We start from the raw sequence: 27,411 nt of genomic DNA on the forward strand, positions 1-27,411 counted from the left end.
AACGATTTTTGCCGCCCCAATCGCGCCATGTGAAACAGCCTTATAACGGCTACTTCGCCGGCGCTTGGTCGCTCAGTCTTGCCATGGATGGTGCGCCGGCTGGGTCGTCTGTGCGTGCGATTCAGCGCAAGCGACAGTCGGAATCCAATCATCCAGTAGATATTTCTAGACGGCAGGATGCGAAATCTCAAGCACAGGCAACGTTGCCTGCTGAAACATCGGAGAAAAGGGAGGCAGCATTAGCATGTATAAAGAAGCTTACCAAGCGCGTAATCGTGCCAAGATCGATGGCACTGCAACCATCGATCTTGCAGTCATCTTGCAGCAAAGCAAGATGACTTGCTTTTGTCGAAAGCTGGATACAAAGATAGTTCAACACTCGTCAGCCCTCAGACCTGCCTAATTTCTCATAGCACACCTCATCATAGCACACCTCAGTCTCTCCTCGCACAATACTGACCCTGAAAGCCACCATGCGAGTTGTTCTTGATCCGGCGTTATAATTGGAGCATGCATAAGACGAGGACACTGTGAAATCACATACGCATAGCAGGTAGCCATTTCCTATACAACACCCAAAGCCGCCTCCATCTACTCGCCACCACCGCTTTTGCTAAGTCACACCACAGTTCCCCGATTCGTCGCTAAAACCAGTTCCGATTCCACCAAATCCCCTTGCTTGTATTTTCCTCTTCCGGCAGTTCCGATTATGGAATTTCCTGTTCCTGAATATTCGCTTGTTGAACGCTCGCGCCTCTATGCAGCAGTTACGTCGCTTCCGCTTGAAACCAGAAGCTGAGACTGCCCAGTTCCGCTTGACGTAAAAAGCTAAGGAGGTGAGCGAGGGAGGAACGCGGAGGAGGAGAGTAGCTGGCGTTATTTAACCTCGTCGGCGAAAACGTGTACGGAGGGGCTTTCACCACGCCTACCATTTCAGGCAACATCCGCCTGCTTCGTGGTTGGGCGCGTAAAGGCCAGTTGGAGCAAGAGCTCACCGTAATGCCTTGAGTGCAGGGTGTTCTTGTTAGTTAATGCGTGTGTCGAGCCGACTGGCCTTCAACTCTTGGCTAAGAGCTCCTTGAACATGGTTTGTTGCTCGGTGGTTGCTGCAACCTTCACCTTAGACAAAGCCGCGACGTGCTTCCCGAGGAGGAAGCATTCTTCTTTCTTTTTTTTTGTTCTTTTTTTTGCAGGGAGGTTTGTGCGGTCAAGGAAATCTGCGGACTTTTCGCTGGGGAATCTTGTTTTTAAATGCGCTTTTGCCTAGGTACCACATTGCTACGGACGAGCACGCGCTTTGCTTTTTGTCCCTAGCCGTGCTGCACTACGCAACAGCGGATAACGACTCTGGAATACATTCTTGAAAAAGATTACGCCCTTTGGGGCTTATCTTGTCCCACAACGATAATCGTCATCTGTCTTGCACACGTTTCATTTCTTTAACGCAGGGACCTTACTTATTACTTACTCAAGGGGTGGGGGGGGCATTAATTACTCGCCCCCCTTGCCCCCGGTCAGTTCACAATAAGTGAAGTGAGTGTCGCTAGCGGCGATGCCAATAATAAATTTTTTATTCGGCGGCAACGGTAAGGTGGCGCCATCCGTGATGGCATGGCCACGGCCAACGTTACCACGGTGCTCACGGCTACTGCGAGAACACGTTGGCCACCGGAGCCGTCATATATGGCACTGCCGTTCTGATGCAGCACAATTGATTTCTTTTTTTTTCAAGAAGCCTCGCACTTCGAATTTATCTTGGATGACCTTGTAAGTAGTCCCTGACAATGTGGCAGTAAACTGAACTTCATGCAAAATGGCAATCAGTGAGCAGTTCTGCAGGATGATTTATGTAGACCTGGCGCTCCTATATGTACAGCACTCAGTATAACATCAATAAATTTAGATATGGACAATGAATAAATACAAAAGATTTTGCCCAAGAAGCGCAAACGAGTTAATAATGGCTGATCTCGGCGCAGTAAATTATTAGTGCTGGTGACGAAGAGAAGCACGTTATTAGATTACTTCAACGTCCTCGGGAAAAAAAACGAGTCAGCTAACTTGGCATGAGAAGAAAAAGAACATGCAATGAAGAAGCCCGTGGCGAATAAGAGATCAGATGATGTTTCAAAGTTCAGTGTGATATATCCTATCGCATAGGACTAGGCGAGACACTTTAGTCGATGCAGAGAGGAAGGAGGTAAACTAACGGTTTTGTGAACACGTTTGTTTTCATCTATGTTTACACCTCTTCTTAGCTCCGTGGGACTTTATTGGATGCTTAAGCGATGTTTGAGTCACTTTCTTACTGGGCGCCTGTGTAGCGTCGTTTCTTCCGATCCTTTATCCCGTCTCTATAGCGCAATATTCTCGCGCTTGAGTTGAACACTGAAAAAGGAGCAGCTCAAACACAAACACTACATAAGACAAGAGTCTGCAATTCACGTTATGCGGTGCGTATGTATCTTAAAATCATGCTATAGAGTGCAAGGACTGATGTCTGTTTGACCGCCGTGGTGTTGTAAAACTTACGAAGCGCTGTGTCCTAACGAGCATAGTTCCTACGATGCTGCTGATCAGCTGAAAATTTACTCGCATCAAAGCTTGCATCGTTGTACTCGTTTCACTGCGTCTTCGGTGTCGCGTTATTGCCAGTCTTGCTATAAATTATCGTCCCTGAACAGCCGTGTCAAGTGAAAAAGAAGTAAGGCCTGGGAAAAAAAATAGCCAGTGGAGGTGCTGGGTATCGATCCCAGTACCTCTCGCATGCTAAGCGAGCGCTCTACCATCTGAGCTACACCCCCGACGGAGAACCAGCGCAACGGAACGCCATTTCATCCGTAGGCATTCGACGCGAAACTAGGCCGTACGGCGGGACCGAAGATGCCGGCGGCAACCGACTGCTCCCGCAACACCGCCTCGCATTCTAACGAGCGAGCGTCAGTCAGTGTACACTGCCTAGGCTGGAGAGTGAGGTTCTCGTTTCGATTAAATCGGCGCTGTTGCCTCTTCGCGCTTCCATCTGGGTATTCGTCTGTTAATTCAGTCGACATGACTCTGGACCATCTGGGTCACATTATTTCCCACTACAATATTGGCGGTGACAACCTATAGAATGTAGTCCCAAGTACACCGCTGTCCAACTCAAAGACAATTCGTTTACAGTGGTGGACAAAGATATATTTTACATTTTGGGTCTTCCGAGCTAAACTGCTCTGAGTTGGCACTGCTTATAAAACAATGCCACTAGGCTCGGACAGTTGCCTCTTGGCATTGAGATGCCATTCACACTGCGTAGCCTACCCGTCTTACACATGACTCGCATACTTCCAAAAAGTTTCAAAGGGAAGCCATATCCTCCTCTGCCCCTAAGTAGCCAATCGAATACATTGCTTTTAGTGAGTTTGGTATTAACTAACTAGTTATTACGTAACGTATTAATCCCGTATATGAAGTCAACTGCATTGGAAACTGCATGGCGTTGGTTTAGGTGCGTTATTGACGTAAATGTTTTGTGAAAATTCCTACCAATTTGGTGTAGACCACGGTGTCGTTACGGACGACGAAAGCACCCTTCAGGTATTTTTCGAATACCGCGAGTTCAGACTAAAATGCAGGAACCAGGCTAAGCACGTCAACCTACCACGTGATGTTACATCTTCACTACTGTGTTCAGTCTTAAAAAAAAAACTGTTTTTGTGACAAGCCGATGCTTGTCACAAAATGCTTGGTGATAATTTCTCTTGGTGATAAAATGCTTGGTGGTGATAATTTTCTCCAAACAGAGGCGGATGCTGCCTTCAGCCTCTAACCGGGGTAAAGAGATTGTATTTTCACCTTGGTAACATACCAGTCGGTACGCTATTCCCAAGGTAGTTAAAAACCACGACCACGAACTATAGGCAACTCCATTATAGCCCATCAATACTAGGCTGTCTGGGCAGACATAGGGGGGTCTTACGCAAGCACTGTATCAGTGCCTGATTTTCCTCCAGTCTGACTGACCTGCGTCAAGAAACAATGAACGCCGAAAAGCAGACAGCGCTTCTTTTTCGACATCCCTTGTTTGTTGTCTCTTTATTCTGAACATTACAGAAGAGGTTTGCGAGATTCAAAGCAAAACTATAGAAAAAATATTATAGATATGCTGCGTATCCAACGCAGCATGCCTCTCGAATTTAAAGAGATTCCATTTGAGTTACATCCTCGACGAGGGCGACCGGTTACAGGACTCCTTAAATAGCCCACCGCGTTTGATGTGAAACCCGGACGAAGAAAGGAGAGCGGAACAGCAGCAGAAAGGCGGTGGTCGCTGCTGTTTCTCTTTTCCTTTGTTTGTTCTAATTTCACCCTAAAAGGGATGTGATCCAGTTATCGCGAGGATAAATGAAGTTTCGTCAATCGAATGAAACTAGAGACACGCTTAACTCTCCGTTTTCCACTGTGGTTCCGAGATCTATGCAACAACGTTCTCCGCTGGCGGTAACAAGAATAAACAGAGCAACGCGTATTCTGTGTTTAGTAACTTTGGCAAACAGCTTCAGTTATACTATTACCTTCGCTTGCATGAACTCGTCTCGAGCGGGTCGAGTGTCAGAATTAGACTACGCCCGATCCGACAGTGTCCCCAGGCTGCATGCCAAGCCGGTTGAATGAGTCACTCCACCTCCTAGAGGCGGCTTGACCGAGCTCGCCTCGATGATTGCTTGGCCCGACCTGCTAGCGCTTACACGAACCCGACGGCTGGTTTTCAGCCCAACAAACGAATTCGAAATCCCTCTGTCGGGTTCATACAAACGTGAGTCCGTTTGGGTCAGCAGTGTGCTAATTTTGGCCGGCTTGGTACACACGCTTGCAACGGAGCAGCGCTTAATAACGGGGCTGTTAATAACGATTGCTGTTTTACGAGGGCATACACCCTTTCGGTGTATTGATCACCGGCTGATCTATCGAGGCGGCACCGACGTCATCGCTGTCGGCTCGTTTGTGCAGTACATCCACGCACTGTCTGATCCAATTACGAGGATCGAATCACGCATCTCAACAGCTGTGCTACCCGCTCGGTTGGAACAGTGGCTTTGGTGTTGCGCCGCTAAGCTCGGAGGCGCAGGGGATTCAAATCCCGTCCGCGGCGGCCGCATTTCGATAGGGCTAAATGAAAAAGCGCTCGTGTATCGTGCCATGCGTGCACGTTTAATGAGCCCCAGGTGGTGAAAATTAATTCAGAGTCCACTACTTCGTCGTGCCTCATAATCACATCGCGGATTTCACGCGTAAGACCCCAAAATTTAGTTGTTTTAACAGCCAGGTGCATTTTACTCAAGTCTAAAATGCGATTGGTTTAGTCACTTCCCGTGATACACGTCGTAGTGACCTGAGAAAATTTTTATGTTGGGCACCTCACCCATCAATTCCGATCTGTTCGTTTTACTCTTCACCGAAAAAAAATTGTCCGTCGAGCCGGATTCGAACCAGCGACCTATGGATGTCCGCATTGGGTGCAACCTCTACAGTCCACCGCTCTACCAACTGAGCTATCGACGGAACGGGATACGCTACCCCACCGGTTTGTCTTGAAAGGGGCCCCGCACAATTCAGATAAACTGAGGCGTGTCTCGCACGCCTTATGCGGAGCCACTTCGGCTTCGCACCTGTTTTGTTCGCGGCAAAGAATGATCGCGCTTTGCCCGTGTCGTTTGTGCCTTTGTTGTCACTGTTATTGTCACGTCGTTAACGCAACGCATACGCAACTCCCTTCGCCGTGACGCGCGCTGTTAGCTCGCATTAAAACAAAAGAAGGATGTGGGAAAGAAATCACCGATGATTACGGTACACCCTAAAGCGAAATTTCAGCGCTGCTCTGCACGCGTTTTTCTTTTGCTATGTATCGGCTGGCGCGCACAATCTGTCTCTGGTGGCACGTTCCAAACGGAGTGAAGTGTGGCGCGACTGCCTTGCTAATCGGCAGATCGCGAGAGGCAGCGCGTGAATGACTCATCGGCGTGATTCACAGCAGGCGCCGCAGACAGACCTCCACTCATGCAGAGCTTTGGTGAACAGACGCAGCTTATAGGCGCGCGCCCCTGCGAACAGAGGAGAGATGAGCGAGGAGCGCATCGAGGCACCCTAGCGACTCGCACTACTCTGGCGCCATCTCATACCCATCGTCGGCATAGTTCGTTTTGCTCGGCAATGCGCTTTTCTTCTCCCGTTTTCGCCATGCCCTCCTCCTCCGCTTTCCTCCTCGCGTCATCTTTGCTCTCGTCCTGTTTCATCGACCGGTACGCTCCGCATTCGCTACCATCTTTCGCTGTGCTCGTTCACTCGTTTACGAGGTACGAAGCCGACGGTCGCCGCAGGGACGGGCGCCTATAAGATGCGCTCTAAAGAAAATATAGCCTTAATTAATGCACCAGGATGAATGAGGCCGTTCTCGGAGGGGCGAAGCAGCACAGGTTTAGTTTCCGGCTGCTTCAGAGACGCTAACCTCCTCGTGGTGCCCCCTGGATATCCAGGCGTCCGCTTGGTGAACTAAGTAGCGTCTCATTGGCCCAAGATGGCCGCGCGGGTGTAACTTGTTGACCTCTCTCTGAATAAAGGGCCTTAAGCTATCAGGCTTTCAGTCCCTCCACCCACGGGAGCAACACGGACTCCTCCCAACATTGTCTTAAGCGGCCTTGGTCGCCAGCGGCTTCGGTCGCATCTTGCTGAAGCCACGTGCTTCTCTTAACGAATTTCTAAGGGGCTTTCTTCACTCTACTCCCCTAGGTCTACCACTCGTTTGTTCTTACGGTCAGCTGCGCCGTCTGATCCAGTAAAAGCAGCTTTAGCTTCGGTTACCTGTACCAGCAGTTGCAAAACAGGGTTGGGTTTCAGGTTACTGCACCTGCTGATTCAGCAAAACAGACTTAGCTTCTGCTAAACTGCACCAGCTAACCAAAGCGAAGCAGTACAGGGCTCTTGGTTGACTGCACCAGCTGAACAGCGAAGCAGAACAGGTCTGTGGTACAGAGAGTGGTTCCTACTTTTCCAGGAAAAAGCACGCCCTTCGCTCGCCAAGGAAGGGGAGTTCGCCTCCTAAAGCGGGATCGTGCCACCCGTCGAAAAGCACGCCCTTAATTTTCCAAGGAAGGGGAGTTCATCTCCTAGAGCGGGATCGTGCCCCCCATTCAAAAGCCCACCCTTGGTTTTCCAAGGAAGGGGAGTTCATCTCCTAGAGCGGGATCGTGCCCCCCGTTCAAAAGCACACCCTTGGTTTTCCAAGGAAGAGGAGTTCGCCTCCTAAAGTGGGTCCGTACATCCCACCCAAAAGCACGCCCTTGGCTTGCCAAGGAATGGGAGCTTGTTCCTAGCAGGATCTTCTCTGGATCCAACTTGATCTTGTGCAACGCTTGAAGTTGTCTGAAATTACGACTGCATTATTTTACGGTTAGCTGCACCGTCTGATCCAGTAAGGCAGCCCTAGCTTCGTTTACCTGTACCAGCAGTTGCAAAACAGGGTTAGGTTTAAGGTTGCTGCACCTGTTGTTTCAACAAAGCAGCAACAGTCTGAGGGGCTGAATGTGTCTCGCCTACTGAGCTAGGTTTTTCTGTTTGCTCCGTCCAACTTTAATCACCACTGTCCACCTAATGGGCTCTGAAATTGTCTCGTACTTTGTACTTCGGCTTGTATTGCATATCTTTTTTTTTGCCCTGGGTGACGTAGTTCTTTGTAACCGTCGCGGCTGACGTATAATCCTTGAAATGGAACACACATCTCCTATAATATCGACGTCTACATTTGTCACATCTGTGATGGTCGCTTGACTTCGCGAGTCAAATTCCAACCGCATTACTCTTCTCAATGCTATGTACTTGTTGTGGCAGTGTCCTTACTATATTCTTAATAAACTACCGTCTAGTCAAAACATGTCTTCACATGTTTCTAAATGCAAACGAGCTTATCTTTTACAGTTGCAGTCTCAACCTGGTGGACAGTCCATTCCAGAGGTGGGCACTGAGCTTGACCCTCCTGTATCAAGTGTCAGTCCGGAATCAGTGGGCATTCCGGCTTCTCTGATGACTACTGATGGGGGCGAGAGCCTCGGTGATTAGACTCACAGTATTTATGAACATTGTCCTGGTATTTCTATGCCCAACTCTGCACATGTTTCTTCCGGCGCGGGTGACGCCCAAACGGTTTTGCCCCCGCCTGGTTCTTCGACGAGTCGGAATGTTACCTTCACTAGAGGTCAATGGACCCCAGCTGAGTTGGAAGCTGCTGCTTATGCAAAACTAGGTTTGGGTGAAGTCTACTCAGTGATGGACGTATTAATCACTAAGTTTCCCCACCGGTCTAAAGACTCCATCGAAAAGATACGCAAGCAATCGAGGTACAAAGAAATTCTATCTAAACTTAGGGCGACACACACTGGCTTAGGAGAAGTCCATATTTTAGATCGTCCTACGTACTCACACTGCCGATGGTCTGATTCTGAACTTATAGCTTTGGCTAAGCGTGCAATAGATATAGGTTTTCATAAAAGAATTATTGAGGCACTTCATCGGATTTTCAATAGCCGAACCATCTCGTCGATTTCTCAACTTTGGCGTACAAGTCGTTATTAGGACATACTTCAGCTTTTGAAATCTGAAACTTTTGTCCCACCCCCTGCTCTTCCGTCGTTTTCTGGTGAAATAACTCCTCCTTTAGAACTTTATTCTGCGGATGTGCGCCTCGCGCTCTCTGAGGTTGGCATTACGGACGGGGCTATTGTCTGTTGTCTTGTAGCACGTCCTATTTCTATGGATTAACTTCGGACCATCCATAAAGCATTCAGTGTAAAGCAGAAAACGAAAAGTAAAAACAGTAAGAACTGCAATCGTCACATTCAGCAAGCTCAAAATCGAAGTCAACGTAAGTGGTCACGTTACGTTGAACATCAAAGGCTTTATCATTTAGGTCCGAAAGTTCTGGCTGATCACTTTCTTATGGGTGATTCTTCAGCTGCACGCTCCTTACAAGATTTACACAGAGTTTGATCCCATTTTAATGCTTATTCTACACCACTGTCTTCTCCACTTGAAGCGTCGATAGCGCTAGAGGTTGACGAATCTTTGTTTACGCAGGGTGAAGCTGCTGTCGCAGTCAGATTGCTCTCTTCAAAGTCCTCGCCGGGACCAGACAATGTCTCAACTACTGAACTCTTAAAGATACCACCGAGTATCTTAACTCATATTTTCAATAATTGGTTAGCTTTTGGCCTAGTTCTGTTGGAAATGAAGCAAAGCAGGGCGGTATTTAGACCGAAGAAATCCAAACCGGGTGTTCCAGGCGATTTTAGGCCGATTTCTGTTTCCCCCGTTCTTTTCAAGTTATTTTCCAAACTCTTGCTGTGTAGGTTGAGTGCCACCAACCATTTTCATAAGTATCAGCCGGGTTTCGTCGAAAATTGTAGTACTTCGTCCAATTTACTTGTCTTGCAAGCATTATTAGGATGCTTAAACTTAAACGTAAACTTTTCTTTGCTTTAAGACTTGACCTGCGCAAGGCTTTTGATTCAGTTTCTCACTCTGCTATTTTCAGTACCCTAGATGCACGTAATGTCCCTTTGCGTATTCTTAACTTAATCATTCATATGTCCATTGCACCACCACAGACACTTGTGGTGGTATCTCAGATAACGTCAGAGCACTACTAAGAAGAGGTATCAAACAAGGTGACCCTCTAAAAAATGTTAACATTTGAGCATAAATGATCCTCTAATATACCGCCTAAATGAGTTAGGTGTGGGTGTGTCATTGCTTGACAGTTCAATGTCTGCTATGGCGTTTGCTGATGATCTGCTTTGGATGTCTAATACTCTTCAGGTACTTCAACACCTCGTAGATGAAATAGTTTCCTTTCTTAAGAATGCTGACTTGCAAATAAATTTTTCAAAGTTTCAATATTTCGGTTGGCGTTCCAATCACACTAGTAAGGGTTTTGACTGCAACGTTCCTACACTGTCTATCTTAGGGCACGATATCAAACCAAAATGTAGAGATGAACCGATTAGATATCTAGGATCAGATATCTTCACAAATAAAAATCCAACCATCAATTCTGAAAAAGCTATGAAATTTCTTTATCTACTTGCGAAGGTCTCGCTAAAGTCATTTTAATAGGTAAATTGCCTAAGACAACTGGTTATCTCAGTATTCTTGTACAGTACGTGGTTTGACGCTCTTGAGGTTTCTAGAGGGTCCTGCAGGCTGGACGGGCTCATTCGCAAGTGGATCAAGAAAGTTCTTCATTTACCTCCAGGTTTCGCCAATATCCACTACTGGCTTCCGTCAAAGAATGGGGGGTTTGGCATCATTTAGCTGCAGAGGGTTGCTCAGGCGGTTCAGTTTAAGAGCCTCGCGCGGTTACGTAGACTAGGGGATACGTTTGTAGATGGTTTTGATAGTATCCTGGATAAGAATTTTCGAAGAATTGCTGAACATTTCCCAATCCCTTCTGGAATAACCTCTCTGAAGGCGATTGAGAGAGCATTAATTAGAGGATCCCAAAAATGGTGGTCCGATCTAAAGTTAAAATACACCAACAAGGACCTCTTGGCACACCAAGGCCAGATCGTGGCTAACACTTGGTTGAATCATGATGTCAAGTTGTTGAAGGAATGGGATCGTCTAAGGCTTTGCGCCTTATGAATAATCTGTACCCATCCAGGTCTCTCCCTAACAAACAAAGCAGCGATCCGACGTCACGGCTGTGCCGTCGTTGTCATGAAAAGCCGGAAACTACATTCCACATTTTGCAGGAGTGTGAGTCTGTGCACCTGGCGCGTACTGAGCGACACAACCTCGTGGTGAAACAGGTTGCCCGTATATTGTAGGAAAAGAGTCCGAGCGTTACGGTTCAAAAAGAACCTCGTTTAACGACTCGAGAGGGCAGTAGGCTGAAGCCTGACATAGTCATCGAGACTGTGGACGAAGTGTTGGTGGTCGACTTGGCTGTCGTATGGGATGCCAATGTAGGGGTGCTTAAAGACAAGGTACGTGAGAAGGCAGCAAAGTATGCTCCTTTACTGAGCTGCTTCAATCCATAGAAGAAATTCTCCACTTATAGTTTAGTTTTCGGAGCTAGAAGCACGACCTGTCGGGAGACTTTGGAGTTAGGTAAGACCTTGGGCCTGTCTCGTTCGGATCTGGCTTGGTTGAGTGCCTGCGTCCTTCGCGGTAGCTTAATTTGTCTCAATAGATTCAGGAAAAGAGTGTAGATGTTCCTTAAAGGTTCGTCACGAGTTCGTTAACATTTCTAGTTATCCGTTGTGGTTTAACAATTTTCATTCTTTTCTTTTTTCTCTTTTTTTTCTGCACTGTTTTGACAACCATTTTTTCTCCCTATGATGTAGTTAGTTGAGGTAGGCTACAGCTATAAAAGATAAGTATTACAAAGACGCAATAACAACTGACGTCTTGGGGAGGCCAGTGCTGGACAGCGAAGGCCGACATGAGGTGGGGTTTCCCCTCCCGTGCTGGTCCTTCCCAAACGTCCGGCACAATAAATCTAGCTGTGGCGACTGGCACAACAAATCTGTGGTAATGAATGTTAAAAAAAACATAGCCTTATTAAAAGAACCTCCTTCAACTTTTGCACATGATCCTATATGATCATATCTTAATCTCATGGGCCTAGCTAATGACTAGTTCGTATTCTTGCCCGTAAGTTAAGCCTTTAGTGCTATCCACGCATATTAATGTGCAGTGCAGGAAATGAACCGCTGCACATGCTCATTGTCCTAAGGTAGAAGAACTTCAGTTTGGCCTAGTTGGTGTTTACTGCATATCATACTGACCGCAAATAAAGACGGGGACAGCGGAAGAGAACACAAAAGCAACACGGGCGGTAACTTTCAACTGGTTTATTCACGGCAACCCGTGGGCATATATGGGCAAATAGAACATGCGCAGAACGCAGCAAACAAGAACACGCATCAGCCTAGCGGGGCAACCAATTATCAAAAAAATCTATCCCCGATAGAAACAACCTAATGGAAGTGTAACTAACACAGTCTTGGCCTTTCGTTTTTATCCATCAGTTCCGTGCAGTCTCCATCAGTTCGCGTGCAGTCTGGTCCTAGCTTCTCCTCAGAATATTTATCTCCTTAAAAAATGGAGCACTGGGGCAGGCATTGCAGTGCGCCAGCAAGTGCACCAATTCATCTTTCGTTAACGTTGGTTCATGTTCTCTGGCTCCATAATTCAGGAATCGTCCTGTCTGCCCTATGTAGGACTTGCCACACGCCTGGGGGATTTCGTACACAACTCCTACATTGCATTTTGCATACAGCTTTATAGGTTCTTGCCAAAGCCTTGCCTTCCTTTAGGATCACGGGAGGTACGAGGGCAGAGCCGCGTCACCTTAACCGGAGTTGAAAAGACAACGGGGACTCCAAACTTGTCTGCCACCTTCCTTAGGTTGTGAGTGACCTTGTAAATATACGGTACCACTTCAGGTCTTACGGCCATAGTAGTCGTCCTCACCCTTGCTTTGCTCATAGATCATTTTACCTTCTGCAGGAGGGTTTCCACCACTGGCGTTACCATCGAGTCAGGGAACCCTGCCGTATTAATACGGGTAATCTGATCGTCAAAGGTAAGCTGCATCTTGTGGACACACGATTTGCGGTGAGCCGATTTTAAGCAGAGCATCGCTACTCCTCGTTTAACAATCTTTGACTGGGAGGAGTCATATGGCACCCAACCCTTCTGTACCCGAGGGAAGTACTGCCAGCACGCGTGGCCTTTAGCAAAAAAAAATGCGTGGGTCTAAAAAAGGCAGAGAATTGTCGAGTGGAATTTCGTGAGTAAAAGAAAGCCCTTTACCAAGTTGTTTAAAAATTGCTAGAATGCTGTCGCAAGAAGTTAAACTTCCTTGCCCGTTAAAACAATTAAAAAATCATCCATATATCTAAAAACATTTAAAATGTTTAAACAACCCCCCCCCCCCCCCCTAACGCTTGATCAAGCGCTTTGTCTATGGTAGCTAAAAAAATGTTGCACAAACGCGGCTCAATGCACGAGCCGGTGCAGATTCCACCTTTCTGTAGGAAGAAGAGTTCGTCAAAACTGATAAAAGTGCTATTGAGGTAGGTTTCTAAAAACGTTAAAAAATCTTCTACTGAGATACCAGCTGCGGCCGGGATTTGATCGCGCTACCTTTTGCTTAGCAGCCCAACACCATAGCCACAAAGCAAGCATGGCTGCTAAAACGAAACTAGTGGTGCGCGCCAGCCAATATATTGCGAAATAAAAACACACAGACAGCTGCGCTCAATATTCACCTTAGGCAGTGTCGTAATCATCGGTGAATTTTCCCCCACATCTTTGTTTTGTTTTCACGTGAGCTAGGAATGCACCGCACGTGAAGTAGGTTGCGTATACGTTGCGTTAATGACGCCACAATAGGAGCGGAAAGAAAGCCACAACGACGCGCACAAAGCACGATCATTCATTCTGGCCAACGAAAAAGGGTGCGGAGCAGAAACGGCTGCGTGTAAGGTGTGCGCGACCGGCGTCGGCTATCTTAATTGGGTCACATCGTGCGAGGCCGCTTTCAAGACAAACCGGTAGGCGCGCGTTTCCCGTTCCGTCGATAGCTCAGTTGGTAGAGCGGTGGACTGTAGAGGTTTCACCCATTGCGGACATCCATAGGTCGCTGGTTCGAATCCGGCTCGACGGACTGTTCCTTCTTTTTACTGCAAATCAAGAAAGCAATTAGGAGATAATATATGTACATTTTTCATCTTTGCGTTGCTTCAATATGAGGATATGTTCTGTAACTTTTTCTTTAGTTAGCGTTGGCATAGTGCAGCTAAAGGAAACGTAGCAGCAGTTTTACGCCAGAGGGTTACTAAAGAAACTATTTGTGGGGAATTGAATTGCCTAAGTTGAAAAACGAATCCAGTATTATTTTGATCCCACCCGGGCGGTCAAAATAATACTGGATTCACTCTACCTTAACATGCAACTTATCTTAGATATATGAACATGCAACTTAGATATATGATATGTTCTGTAACTCATTCTTTATTTCGCGTTGGCATAGTGCAGCTGAAAGAAACGTAACATATAGCAGCAGTTTTGTTCCAAAGGGTTACTAAATAAATTATTTGTGAGGGATTGAAGTGCCCAAGCTGGAAAATGAATCCAGTATTATATTGATCAAAATAATACTGGATCCACTCTGTTTGACATGCAATTAAATGTTTTTTTTTCTACATTCCGCTCCCATATCATTGCGAGCGCCCTTGCCGAGTATCCAACCCGCAACCTGAGGCTGAGCAGCGCCATGCGATAGCCGACGTGTGAGGTTCCCTTTCCCGAGGTGTTTGGTGGATCAGTCTCGCCATGGATGGTACACCGGCTGGACCGTCTATGCATGCGTTCAGCGCAAACGACAGAATAAATCCAGTCATCCAATAGATATGTCTAGACGGCAGGATGCGAAATCTCAAACAAAGGCAACGCTACCTGCTGAAACAGCGGAGAAAAGGGAGGCAAGAATAGCACTTTACGAAGATGCTTACCAAGCGCGGAACCGTTCTAAGATGCAATGCTAGTGCAACCACCACCGTCAACCAGCAACAGCCGTGGATACAAGCAACGGCACCCACAGCAAGCGTTTGACGGATCGCACCCTTGGGCTTGCGTCAAGCTGGACTGTGACGGCCAGGTCTCACCGCGACTTCACGGACAACCTATTCGGCAGCGTGTGTAACGTGCGTGAAAGGCCGCGGCCTAACTTTAATGAAACTGTGTGTATTTGCAAAAAAAACTGCGGTTTTGCAAACAGTCTTAGCAAAACTCAACCAAACTACCCTTTTGCCCGTGATAACTAGGTGTACAAGAGTTAAGCATCAACCACTTTTTTTTCTTGCTTACGGGGGTATGAGCCCTTGAACATGATAATTTTCGACACGCTGTTTGTTCTTGGTGTTCATAGTTTTCGGCGGAGTGTTCTGTATGTTGTATGTGTGATTCCAAAGAATTTAAGCACTGTTCATTTCACTTTGCTGAGTGTTTGTAGCCTTTGCCTTACGGGGCTATGAGTCATTGCATTGTTTCCTTGCTTACTGGGCTGCGAAGGGCTATGAGTGTTTACGGGGGTATGAGCCACTGATGATGATATTTTTTTTGTCGATGGACGGGAAAAATTCCCGAGATCCTAACCATAGACAGCTTCGCTGTAACAATGCTTCAGAACGTACAATATAATGACAGAAACTTGCTAAGAATAAAAATACTAGGATGTAAACATCGTTTTATAAGAATTGTGATAACGACTGTTCATTATTCGAGAACAATTTTATGTTTGATTCGCTTCTGGCACTATTCGGTTCGTATTCAATTCAGTCTGAAAATCACTATTCGCACGCCCCTACAGCAAGGCTTGATGGCGCCTTGGTTATCCGCAGGCTGTTTGGAGATTATTAATGAGACATATGTACCCCGTATGTCATCCGGGTTCTCGACCTTCACCCAGAATAGCTGACATCGTACCTGGGCAAGATGCTAGAACACACCGGCCCCGAACGACTTCAACAATATATCGAGGAGAACCAGCTCTTCCCAGATGCCATGTTTGGCTTCAGCCCAGTCCTCTCAGTGCGAGACGTGCTTCTCCAGTTCAAGGAAAACGTTATAGATCATGTCTCCCATAGCAGTGCCCACGAGATTCTCGCTGTCGATCTAAAAGCTCACTTCGACAACAGCACACATTACTCCATCCTGGAGAACTCGGACCAAATCCAATTGCAAACAACCCCCGTAAAACCATATCGGACTTTCCCTCAGTATAACAATGCAGACATTATAACCATGTGTGATCTGTGCGCATCAGTCATCTCCCCCTCCCCTACATGGGAACACATCAAGGCGCACTACTTCTCCCCTAAGCTTTTCGACATCGCCATCACGAAACTCCCTCAACAACTACGAGCCATTCTCAACATCCTACATGCTTTCTTCGCTGATGCCACAAGGAATCGGGACAACGGGTGGATCTGTTTGCAAACAGCAAAATGCTTCTAAACGTGCCGTCAACAAGACTTTCCTACGCAACCCGCAGCTGACTTTAATATGCACCTGAGAAGTCGACGGTTTTCATCCCGGCTCGCAAGCCGAGAGGAATAGTAGATCTGAGACACAGACCTCCAAATGGGTTCAAGCAGCATCCCTCGGGTAAAGAAAATACCCTTGGCATCCTCGGCCTGCATATGCAAGCCGATGGTTGCGGTGTCTATGCCTCCAACGGCTGCAAAGCTCCAGCACGCAAGTCCTTCGCTTGGTCAGTTCGTATTAGAAACAGAAAGCATGGCCTCAGAAAAGATGACTGATGGGGACTCACACAAGTCCTCATGATCGGTTCGCGTAGCTTACGCGGCCCCGCACATCCCTCTTCGTTCGGCGGATTTGGACTTGCAGGCCAGCTTATACGTAAGGCGTACGAACAGACGCCAGAGCTCCCACCCGGGATATATGTCATATATGTGTGAAGACCCCCCTATTTCCGCCGGCTTGACTAGGCGTAAATGGTAAAGAATGCTCCAGTAACCCGCAGCCATAGGTCATGTACCCGATGTACCAGACGTGTTGTGTCGCATAATTGTCGGTTGCAGCTTTATCAACATCCTACGTGGTAACTGCACGAATGTGCGGGCTAAAAAATTTAATTCGCTAAATGGTTTCGGTGTCGTCAGTACGTACGTACAGTGTTCCATCTATCAGCTTTGTATCGTGTATATTACCTTTTTATCACTTTCGCGGTGTTCAATAAAAACACAGCCTTCTAGTCCTACCTAACCATCTCTTCATCATTTTGTTGTTGTGTGACTTCATCTCACAAATGCAGTGTGTTGTTTCAGCTGCACGGAATTTTATGAAAAGCTGAATTTTATGTTATTTTCTGATATTCTTTCAGGCTAGGTGTCTTTGTGACCACTAAGAATTAGGTATCGTGCAAAATATGGCACATAATTAATGAGGATATCTTAAATACCAGATTAATTGGCAATTACAGAGCAAACACTGCAATTCGGGAATTTAGGACCCAAATTCATATGATTAACTCAACAAAAACTTCTTCTCTAAACAATATTGTCTCGGGTGCTATAGAGCCTGGAATACTTTCACATTGCGGGCGGTCCAGTATGGCGCTATCAAAAGAAATATGGAATATAGCACCAGTTGCGTGGATATCTCCATCCTCTCTATTGAATACCAACAGCAGCACAAGCTTCCGCTGGCACGGGCTTCATCGCGACCTTCTCTTTCTTTTGCATGGTGACGCCAGTTATCGACGGGGTGGGGTGGGATAGGGGGAAGGGGGAGGGAGCATGCTCTGTTCCGTTCCCAATCCTGTTGAGGTGCCGCAGCTCGGATAACCACGTTTGCGAACAGCAGCAAATAAAAAAAAAGGTTATGCGGATCAGAATGAAGAGAACTTGTAAGTGTGATAGCATTAGCACCCGCGCAACACTGAAGCAGATGGCCTTTTCTATAGGGTGGAGAGATCAGCGTCGCTGACACGCTATTTAATTTTCGTTTGGGTTCAGGGCTGCCGGCAGCCCAAAATACTGCACACCGTAGTAACTACGACGATTTTTGTAAAGTTGTTGGACAACACATGACTGTCGGGCTTCAATTCCGCAAATGCAATATGGCCTCCTTAATCGCTAATTAAAATTGTATTAAAATAATTTTGTTACTTGTGAGCCATATTTCCCACGATGCTGCATCTGTATTGGCTGCCAAGTTTACAGTCTGACAACAGATGTGCCAACTCCCTTACCGCAAGTTGAAGCACCCTGTGTTATTTGGTGCAGAAAATAAGACAGCGTGCTTACATGCTACGTTCGCAATCTCTGGGAACAAAAGCGAGAGGGTGTGCCCTAGGGTACATGTGCGGTATCCAAGGCGACTGTGCTGGTGCTGAAACATCAACCCCCCCCCCCCCCTCCCCACCTTCCCGGATATTTTCGATACGCTCACCTTCCTGGCTACACCAGGGTGGGTGGGGGGTGACAGAAGACTTATGGGCCCTGGGTGCCAGACTGCCTATCGCTACGCCACTGGGCACTCCTACACATGTTATGTGCTTGGCCTATATACGTCTATCATACATAGTCGGGTCTACATTAAACACTGCTATTGTACGTTTTATTTAGCTGCTGCGCTAATTTCTTGTGCACAGGTGTTTTTCCATCGCTAAATGAAAAGAAATAAAATTCAGTAGAGTATGGCTAATTCTCTGGCATCGTTCTACTCGTTTCACAGTGTCTTCGGTGTCGCGTTATGGCCATTCTTGCTATAAATTATCGTTCCTGAACAGTCATGTCAAATGAAAAAGGAGTAAGACCTGGAAAAAAAATAATCAGTGGAGGTGCTGGGTATCGATCCCAGTACCTCTCGCATGCTAAGCGAGCGCTCTACCATCTGAGCTACACCCCCGACGGAGAACCAGCGCATCAGAACTCCATTTCATCCGTAGGCATTCGACGCGAAACTAGGCCGTACGACGGGACCGGAGATTCCGGCGGCAACCGGCTGCTCCGGCAACCTCGCCTCGCATTCTAACGAGCCAGCGTCAGTCAGTGTAAAGTGCGGATGCGGAACAGAGACGTTCTCGTTTCGATTAAATCGGCGCAGTTGTCTTACTTACAACTGCGGTATTCGTCTGCTAATTGAGTAGACATTGTCTCTGTACCGTCTTGGTCACATTATTTCACACTTCATTATTGACGGTGACAGCCTATAGAATGCAGTCGCAAATACACCGCTGTTCAACCCCAAGACAATTAGTTTACAGAAGTGGACAGACAGGTATGTTTTGCATTCTGGGTGTTCCGAGCTAAACTGCTCTGAGTTGGTGCTGCTTAAAAAACAATACCACTAGGTTCCGACAATTGCCTCTTGACACTGAGGTGCATTCACATCGCGTAGCCTACCCGTCTTACACACGACTCGCGTATTTCCAAGAAGTTCCACGATGAAACCACATCCTATTCTATCCCTAAGCAGCCAACCGGGTATCTTGTTTTTAGTCATTTTTGATATTACCTCACAAGTTATTAACTAACGTATTCATCTCGTAATAAAGTCAAAAATATTGGAAACTGTATGGAAGTGGTTTGGGTGCATTATTGCCGTAAATGTTTCCTCAAAAATTCCCACTAATTTGGCGTCGACCGTTGTGTCATCATAGATGACGAGTAGCAGCGACGGGTTTTATATAGCGATGATAGTTTTCTGCAGATAGACGCAGATGCTGCCTTCGGCATCTAATCGCGCTACCTGAAGAAAATGTATTTTCAGGTTCGTCACGTACCAGTCGTCATATCTGTCCGTAAGGCAGTTAAAAACCCTGAGCACGAATGTATTGATTCCATTTATTGCTCACCAATCTCACGCTGTCTGGGAAAACATGTGGGTGCCATACGCAACCACAATATTCGTGTCTGATTTTCCTCCAGTAAGAAACACTGAACTGCGCCAAGGGTCATCAATGCCGAAAAGCCGACATTGTTTGCTTTACGACACCCGTCGTTTGTTGTATCTATCTTCTGAACACTACAGAAAAGGTTTGCGAGATTCAAAACAAAACAATAGAAAAACAAATTGTAGAGGTGCTGCGTATCAATCGCAGTGTAGCTCTCGCCTTAAGAGGGATTCCATCTGAGTTACATACCCGCCGAGGGCGACTTGTTACAAGATTTTTCAAACAGCACAGCACGCTTAGTCTGACACCCGGACGAAGAAAGGAGACGGAAACTGCAGCAGAAACCGGTTGTCGCGGCTGTTTCTCTTTTCCTCTGTTTGTTCTCATTTCACACTAAAAGAGGTTCGGTCTGGCTGTCGTGAAGATAAATGAAGTTTCGTCAATCTAATGACACTAGAGACACTCTTAACTCTCCGTTTTCAACTGTGTTTCCGCAGTCCACGCAAAAACGCTCTCCACTGGCGGTAACAAGAAAAAACAAAGCAAAGCGTAATATAACTTTAGTATTTTTGGCAAACAGCTTCAGTTATAATATTACCTTCGCTTACATGAACTTAACGCGAGCTGGTTGAGTTTCTGAATTCGATTAGACCGAGCCCGATCCGACAGTGTCCCCAAGCAGCTGGTTGCTAAGTTGCTAAGCTGGTTGAATGAGTCACTCCATCTCCTAGAGGCGGCTTGACCTAGCTCGCCTCGACGATCGCTTGGCGCGACCTACTAGCGCTTACTCGGACCCGACGGCTGGTTTTCAGCCCAACAAGCCAATTCGACATCCCTCTGTCGGGTTCATGCAAACGTGGGTCCCTTGGCTCAGGAGCGTGCTAATTTTCACCGGCTTGTTACGCACGCTTGCAAAGGATCAGCGCTTAATAACGGGGCACAGGACACGACATGCATAACTGCTGCTTCACGAGGCCACACACCCTTTCGGTGCATTGATCACCGGCTGATCTATCAACGGGTCGTTGATGTCGTTGCTGTCGGCTTGTCTGAGCAGTACATCCACGCACTGTCTGATCCACTTACGACGGTCAAATCATGCATTTCAACAGCCGTGCTACTCGCCGGGTTGGAATAGTGGCTTTGGCGTTGCCCCGCTAAGACCATGGGCGCAGCAGATTCATATCCCGGCCACGGCGGCCGCATTTCGATGCAGGCGAAATGCAAAAAGTGCCCGCGTACACTGAATTTCGTGCATGTTTAGGAACCCCCAGGTGGTCAAAATTAATTTGGAGTCCACTATACTTGGTCGTGCCTCATTATCACATAGCGGTTTTCAGAAGTAAGACGACAAAATTTAATTGTTTTATCAGCCACGTGCATTTTACTGAAGTCTAAAAGGCGATTGGTTTAGTCACCTCCCATGATACACGTCGCGTTGAAGCGAGAAAATCTTTATGTTGGGCACCTCAACCGTCAATTCCAAGCTTTTTTTTTTACTCTGCAAAAAAAGGAACACAATCCGTCGAGCCGGATCCGAACCAGCGACCTATGGATGTCCGCTTCGGGTAAAACCTCTACAGTCCACCGCTCTACCAACTGAGCTATCGACGGAACGGGAAACGCTACCCTGCCGGTTTGTCTTGAAAGCGGCCCGCGCAGTGAAGATGGACTGAGGCGTGTCTCGCGTGCCTTATGCGGAGCCACTTCGGCTTCGCACGTGTTTCGTTCGTGAAAAAAGAACGATGGCACTTTGTCCGTGTCGTTTGTGACTTTGTTACTGTTATTGTCACATCATTAACGCAACGCATACGCAACTCGCTTCACGTGACACGCGCTGTTAGCTCACATGAAAACAAAAGAAACATGTGGGAAAGAAATCACCGATGATTACCATACACCCTAAAGCGGAATTTGAGCACAGCTCTATACGCGTTCTTATTTGCGATATATTGGCTGGCGTGCACAATATGTCTCGGGCGGCACGTTCCAAACGGAGTGAAGTGTGGCTGACTACCGCGCTGATCGGTAGCTCGCGAGCGGCAGCGTGTGTCTGACGCATCGGCGTGATTCACCGATGGCGCCGCAGACAGACCTCCACTCATGCAGCGCTTGGTGAACAGACGCTGCTCATAGTCGCGCGCCACTGAGAACGGAGTGGAGGTGAGCGAGCGCATTGGAGGCACCCTAACGACGCGCGCTACTCTGGCGCCATCTCGTAGCCATCGTCGCCATAGCCCGACTTGTGCGACACTGCGCTTTTCGTCTCACGCTTTCGCCATGCCCCCCTTCTCCACTTTCCTCCTCGCGTCATCTTCGCTCTCGCCGTTTTTCATCGACCGATACGCTACGCGTTCACTCTTTCGTTGTGCTCGTTCCATTTGTCACGAGGTACGATGCCGACGGTCGCCACAAGAACGGACGGCGAATAGCTGCGCTATAAAGAAAATCTAGCCTTAGGTAATGCACCACGACGGATGGTGCCTTTTTCTGTAGAAAAAAAAAACTAGCTTTATTGGTCTTCAACGTTTGTACATAATCCTATAAGGTCATAATTTAGTCCCATGGCCCTAGCAAATGACTAGTCTGTATTCAAACCGTAAGCTAAGCCTTTAGCGCTATCCACGCATATTCACGTAGAGTGCACCAAATGAACCGCTGCACGTGCTCAATGTCCTATGGTAGCTATCGTTCGATGCGGAAATCAGTGGCTTATACCACTGTTCGGGCATTGTACCAAATTATAATTAATTTTTTTTTCTTAAATTTGTAGTCTGCGCAGTATCCTTCTTCGTCTACCACTGCTGTTTGACCTCACATGCACAATTTTGGACGTTCAGACATAAAAAATTATTTTGTTTCAATAGCCGTGCATTTTACAGGTCTAAAATCCGAATTGGTTAGTCACCTCCCGTGATACACGTCAGGGCGACACGAGAAAATTGTTTATGTTGGGAACGTCACCGTGAATGCGAGATTGCTAAGCGCTGTTTTCTTGTTGCTCTTGCTGTTTACGCTTCGCCTCACTGTACCAATACAAAACACAAAAAACGCAAAAGTTTTGGCTAGAGCAAGCTGAAAACTATGCGCGTACTCTGAAACGCGACACGCAGTCCCTGATTCTGAACGTGCATACGATACACGTAGTCAACAAACTTGCAAAAGAAAAATCTTGCTCTAACGGGCAAAAAGAAATCTCCGTCGAGCCGGATTCGAACCAGCGACCTATGGATGTCCGCATTGGGTGCAACCTCTACAGTCCACCGCTCTACCAACTGAGCTATCGACGGAACGATGGCAACGTCAATATAGACTTGTCTGGGCCGTACAGTCCCGTAGTATGAGACCCACGTGCGAAGGCCGAAGCGTGCCTTCCAAAAATCGGGTTCTCACAGCAGGGTATGAGCCGCTCAGCTTGAATACAACGTTATAAGCAACGCCTCAGCGCCTACGCCATGCGGTGACTACGAAAAACGAACACCTCGGTAACGGGAACGTCACACATCGGCTATCGCATGGCGCTGTTCAGCCTCAGGTTGCGCGTTGGATACCCGGCGACGGCGCTCGCGACGGTATGGGAGCGGAATGTAGAAAAAAAAAAAAAGATTTAGTTGCACGTTAAAGTAAAGTGGATCCAGTATTATATTGACCACCCGAGTGTGATCAAAATAATACTGGATTCATTTATCAGCTTAGGGACTTCGATTACCCACACATAGTTCCTTTTTTTAGTAATTCTTTGGAGCAATACCGGTGCTATACGTTACGTTTGCTTTCGCTGCACTACGCCAAGGCGAACTTAAGAAAAAGTTGCAGAACATGTCATTGTACAAGACAACACAAACATGAGAAACGTACATATCTTATCTCCGAATTGTTTTTTTAATGTGCAGAAAAACAAAGGAACAGTCCGTCGAGCCGGATTCGAACCATCACCTATGGATGTCCGCTTAGGTGAAACCTCTACAGTCCACCGCTCTACCAACTGAGCTATCGACGGAACGGGATGTGCTACCCCACCGGTTTGTGTAGAAAGAGGCCCCGTACGGTGCGACCCTGTTAAGATTACCGAGACCCGTCTCGCACACCTTAGACGGAGCCGTTTCTGCTTCGCACCTTTTTTCGTCGGCCCGAATGAATGATCGCGCTTTGTCCGTGTCGTTGTGCCTTTGTCGTCACTGCTATTGTCGCGTCAGTAACGGAACGCATACGCAAGTCGCTTCGCGCGAGGCGCATTGTTACCTCACGTGAAGACAAAGGAAAGGTGTGGAAAAAAAACATTCACTGACAAACATGACACTCCCTATTGCAAATCTTGAGGGCAGCTGTTTAGGTGTTTTGAATTCGCGATATATTGCGGCAAATAATCTGATTGTGATCGACAGGAGTCCTCTTGGCGGCGGCGGGGAGCCTCTGCTCGAGCAGCTCGTTTAGCAGCAGCGGCAGACGAAGCATTTCCACCGGTTGCGTAGCTCATTGTTCATAAAGGAAGCGTGAACACGGCATTGCGTGGCTCGTGCAGAGTGCATTCTCTAGCGGCAGCGGCGGCGCAGGGAAAGTAGCGCATGCGTAGGGGTTCCGAAGCCCACGCCAGTGCTTGGTTTCCATATATGGTATCTTTGGACGCGCTCGCCGCATGCCCGCTCGCCGCCGCGGAGCACGTATCGCGTGCCACTCCGCTTTCCTTCTTAGCCTTTCGCCGTACTCTCCTCCTCCGCTTTCCTGCTGATACTTCATCTGCACCATCCTCCTCCGCTTTTCTCCTCGCACTCTATTCCTTCACGCTGTCTTTCATCCCTCGCTACGCTCCGCGTTCCCTCTCTAATCCTCCGCTGTGCTCGTTCGCACGGTTACGGCGAGGGACGCCTACGCTCAATGCAGGAAGAGGCGCCTAAGATCTGCGCTTTAAAGAATCTTGCCTTAGGTAATGCACCACGACGGATGATACCGGTCTCTTTTGTTAAAAAAGAAAACAACCTAGGCTCAGTGAATGAACCCATATCAACTTTTGCCCATCATCTTATATGGTCATGTGTTATCCCCAGGTCCCTAGCAAATAACTAGTGCGTATTCTTCCACGTAAGTTAAGCCTTTAGTGCTGTCCACGCTGTGGTATAGTGCAGGCAATTAACCCCTGCGCGTGCTCAACGTTCTAAGGTTGCTTTCGTTCGAGACAGGAATCAATGGTTTATGCCACTTTTCGTTGTACTGAGTGTTTATTTCAAAGTGCGTTTTTATAAAACAGCGTGCAACCATCACGTAAAAAAAGAAAAAGATACTTATGTTCATAGGCTAAACATACATTCTAAAACAATTTGTCGTGCGGAAGCTAGCGTTTCCTTCAGCGATCACTTAAACAAATCTTACGCAGGGAAAAATACTACAGAATATTTTTCTTGATCCCGAAGGGGTGTGTGGGTTGTACTATACCAGTCTCAGTAAAGACACGAAGTAACGAGGTGTAAGTTACATGCTACTGTTACATGCTGACGTCAGTAGCCGGTTCGCCGGATCCTTTCGCCGAATTTTTCGTTCGCCGATCGCTGCGAACAGCAGTAAGAGCACACGACAAAACAAGGTTAAAATTTGGAGCTTAAGCTTCGCCTTTAAGAGCGGAACGCGAAATCGTTCAAAGACGCCCTACTGCTTTTCATGCTTTCCGGCAACTGCAGCTTATGTAATCGTAACGTTTCCCGAGAAACGCTGGCTGCGAATGCTATGCACGAAAGGCAAGCTTTGGTAGAAAGCTTGCTTCCGGAACATTTAATATTTCAGTCTCAGAAGAGCTAAATTAAACGACATGCACTGTCGGTGTCCTTTTTCTTTTCATTAGATTTGTTCCTGGGCTGCCGTTGTCGAAATTCCGACGAATAACTTTGTAAGGAATGAAACACAAAGTATGAGCAACTTCGGTGGTATAGGAGTGGTTGGGTATGCGTGGTTCGAGATTCTTTTTGCCGTAACGACGTCCAACGCCGGTGCGGTGTGCCGACGCCTGATTTTATGCGACGCAGGCTTCTTAACGCTATCGCGTTAAAAGCAACCCGCTATACGTGCAGTCATACTGTCGAGCGGGCAGTTTCGTTTGGCCGTGTCTTCACCAAAATGATGAATGACGCTTCGCTGCAAGTTGATAGATGGTGATGGACATTTTGACTTTCCAATGGTGCGCATGCGCGCGAGGTCACGTGGTTTAGCGCCTAGTGAGAGGAACCGATTTTGTGGCTTCTCGTGCCCGGGTCTGCACAGATTGCTGAAAAAAGAGAATATCGACTACCGCAATATGATTGTGGTAAACGCCCGTCGAGAGCAGGCAATCCCCGTTATTCGTTTGCTCAAATTATTCACGTAATTAATTTCTGCATTAATTGTTTATTTCGTGGTAACATTCTTTTTTTCCTTAATTTTTAAGACCAATATTGTACCGTGACAAATGTGCAAATTAGAACCGAGATTAAGCTGGACAGGGGCCAGCCTGGCACTGCCTAGAGTAATGGCGGTTAAAGAAGCAATGTAACTGGAAGAACATAATTTATATATATCGACGGAACAGTGGCACCATTAATATAAGCTTGTCTGACCGTACAATCCCGTAGTGTGTAACGCACTCGTGTTCTAACAACATATTTTTAGCCGCTCAGCTTGAATACAGCATTATAAGACACACCTTAGCACCTATGCCATGTGGTGACTGCAGAAAACAAACACCTTGGGAACGGGAACGCCACACGTCGGCTATCGCATTGCGCTGCCCAGCCTCAGGTTGTGTGTTGGATACCCGGCGACGGCGCTCGCGATGGTATTGGAGCGGAATGAAACAAAAAAAGATTTAGTTGCATGTTAAAGTACAGTGGATTCAGTATTATATTAACCGCCCGGGTGTGATCAAACTACAGGTTTTCCCGCTCAATTTAATCCAAGCGCCAGTCAATTTAATCCGAGCGCCAGTCAATTTAATCTAAGCGCCAGTGAATTTAATCCAAGTGCCAGTGATTTTAATCCGAGCGCCACTCAATTTAATCCAAACGCCACTCAATTTAATCCAAACGCCAGCCGAAATAATCCAAACGCCAGTGAATTTAATCCAGGCACAACGGAATTCAAGAGCCTTTGGATTTCAAAAATTCTCAAAATTTGCGAACATATTATGAGTTAACACCTTGAACTTGAAAGAGCAGGGAAGTAGACCAGTAGCTATCCTGCCACGGGACTAACGACAACTTTTGGAGGTTTTGAAGCGAAATGTTTCGCTACGCTAGTCAACACCGTGCATGGAGCGAGCCGGCGTATGTCGGAATTGGCTCCGTAAGCATGTTCGGAGTCGAATTGGCTCCGTGAGCGTGTTCGGAGTCGAATTGGCTCCGTGAGCGTGTTCGGAGTCGAATTGGCTCCGTGAGCGTGTTCAGAGTCGGCGCAGGTGGCCACTGCCGCGCGCCATGCGTCATCGTTTCAGTTCGCCGCAAGCGCGTGTTTATCGCAGAGGCCGACTATATAACCGCTTGCCAGAGAATAGGCGTGCGCATTCAACATGGAAGAAGACGAGAGTGATACTACCGATACAGAGAGCTGTGTTTATGGCTGTACAGAAATCGCAAGAGACTGTGCCCAGCAATGATGAATAAAGAAGTTTAATAATCCTGCATAACTTATGGTATATATCATTGATAAGCAATTTGCATAACTACACAAGGCACACGTGTAGCATAATCATAAGCTAACCAAAGCATATCCATAAGTGAAACCGTAAGCATAACCATAGGCTAAATCATAGAGCTTAACCATAAGCTGAACCCCATGCATATCCATAACTTAAACCATAAGCATATCCATAAGTAAAACCGTAACCATATCCATAGGCTAAATCATAAAGCATAACCATAAGCTAAATCTTAGAGCATAACCATAAGCTAAAGCATGAGCATCACCGAACCTTTTCGATTCGATAT

General features: G+C 47.1%; 7 non-coding genes across 7 annotated transcripts; 1 reads left to right on the plus strand and 6 right to left on the minus strand.

Annotated features, from left to right (window-relative positions):
• Nucleotides 1-2,731: 2,731 nt before the first annotated feature.
• On the minus strand, nt 2,732-2,804 carry TRNAA-AGC (transfer RNA alanine (anticodon AGC)). The gene has a single exon. It is a non-coding gene; the product is annotated as a tRNA-Ala (tRNA).
• A 2,647-nt stretch (nt 2,805-5,451) lies between these two features.
• On the minus strand, nt 5,452-5,544 carry TRNAY-GUA (transfer RNA tyrosine (anticodon GUA)). Its single transcript has 2 exons — nt 5,508-5,544; nt 5,452-5,487 (listed from the first exon to the last, which is right to left on the minus strand). It is a non-coding gene; the product is annotated as a tRNA-Tyr (tRNA).
• Nucleotides 5,545-13,615: 8,071 nt separating this feature from the next.
• Nucleotides 13,616-13,708, plus strand: TRNAY-GUA (transfer RNA tyrosine (anticodon GUA)). Its single transcript has 2 exons — nt 13,616-13,652; nt 13,673-13,708. It is a non-coding gene; the product is annotated as a tRNA-Tyr (tRNA).
• A 4,696-nt stretch (nt 13,709-18,404) lies between these two features.
• TRNAA-AGC (transfer RNA alanine (anticodon AGC)) lies at nt 18,405-18,477 on the minus strand. The gene has a single exon. It is a non-coding gene; the product is annotated as a tRNA-Ala (tRNA).
• A 2,509-nt stretch (nt 18,478-20,986) lies between these two features.
• TRNAY-GUA (transfer RNA tyrosine (anticodon GUA)) lies at nt 20,987-21,079 on the minus strand. The gene is made up of 2 exons: nt 21,043-21,079; nt 20,987-21,022 (listed from the first exon to the last, which is right to left on the minus strand). It is a non-coding gene; the product is annotated as a tRNA-Tyr (tRNA).
• Nucleotides 21,080-22,662: 1,583 nt separating this feature from the next.
• On the minus strand, nt 22,663-22,755 carry TRNAY-GUA (transfer RNA tyrosine (anticodon GUA)). The gene is made up of 2 exons: nt 22,719-22,755; nt 22,663-22,698 (listed from the first exon to the last, which is right to left on the minus strand). It is a non-coding gene; the product is annotated as a tRNA-Tyr (tRNA).
• A 619-nt stretch (nt 22,756-23,374) lies between these two features.
• Nucleotides 23,375-23,465, minus strand: TRNAY-GUA (transfer RNA tyrosine (anticodon GUA)). Its single transcript is given in 2 exon segments — nt 23,375-23,409; nt 23,429-23,465. It is a non-coding gene; the product is annotated as a tRNA-Tyr (tRNA).
• Nucleotides 23,466-27,411: the final 3,946 nt, after the last annotated feature.

The sequence above is a fragment of the Dermacentor andersoni genome, chromosome 10 (assembly GCF_023375885.2).
Source record: "Dermacentor andersoni chromosome 10, qqDerAnde1_hic_scaffold, whole genome shotgun sequence".
NCBI lineage: Eukaryota > Metazoa > Arthropoda > Arachnida > Ixodida > Ixodidae > Dermacentor > Dermacentor andersoni.